Source organism: Pan paniscus, chromosome 13 (assembly GCF_029289425.2).
Source record: "Pan paniscus chromosome 13, NHGRI_mPanPan1-v2.0_pri, whole genome shotgun sequence".
Lineage (NCBI taxonomy): Eukaryota > Metazoa > Chordata > Mammalia > Primates > Hominidae > Pan > Pan paniscus.
Genome location: NC_073262.2, coordinates 45,582,523 through 45,583,670, shown reverse-complemented (window position 1 = coordinate 45,583,670; position 1,148 = coordinate 45,582,523).

The following is a 1,148-nucleotide window of genomic DNA, read 5'->3' as shown; positions in this document are numbered from 1 at the left end:
ATTAAGTGGCATCTTCCCTCCCACCAGGTCATAAGGCTTGATGTCCTTTGAGAAACAGGGCCTTAATTTGTACTGTATGCGAAATTTTTTATAATATTGTACATAATAACTGTGACAAATATTGTTATTACTGTACATACAGTGGCAGGGCTACTTGCTTCATTTTCCTAAGACTTTTGCTTGTTTTATTTTTAATTTTTAAAAAACTTTTTTTAAAATAAAAGAAAAATCCTTAATTATTAAAGACTTTTCAAAATAGAACTCTTAAATAGTAATTGATAGCACTTTACCTGTTTTCCTGATAAAAAATTCTAAAAGAATAAAAATAATTTCATCCTGCCTCCATATTATAACCAGAATAATTGAAATAATATGCTTCAATTGATAGTAAAGTAGCATTTATGTTTTTGGATCAATGAAGCTAAGCCAGCACTAAGAATTTTGTTACTGTTCCTCCACTACATTACAGTTACTTCCTCATCCCTATACATACCGCAATAATGAGTCGGCTACATCCATTTAGATTATCAACCCAACCCTAAAAGAAAGAAAATTTCCATTGGTTACACATTTCAGAAAATTGTTGTATCTTTGGAACATCTGCAGTCTAATCTTAATAAATTTTAAACAAGGGCACTGAGACTCCAGCCGATAGATCTAATTTAGATCCATTTAGATTATCAACCCAACCCTAAAAGAAAGAAAATTTCCATTGGTTACACATTTCAGAAAATTGTTGTATCTTTGGAACATCTGCAGTCTAATCTTAATAAATTTTAAACAAGGGCACTGAAACTCCAGCCAATAGATCTAATTCATTGATCCCAAAGATCAATGGCAAAGCATTGGCTATTTTCTGCACTTTGTGCAAGAATTAAAATTTGGCCAGGATTGTTGTTCGTAGCAGGAGTCATGAATGGTTTTGTGGCATTTTATGACATCTTAAGGGCTACATTGAACCTTGTTCTTATATCATGATCTGCTAAGCAATTCACCAACCATACTTCACCTCATTCCTGATTTTAGCCTCCTTAGGAGAACATCGAAAACATGATTGGTAGTAATGTGTGTTGACTTGCTTAAAGATGTTACAGGAAAGATTATGCTTAAGAGTAGTTAGAGGGAAATGTCTTTTTCAGTTTGTTTCC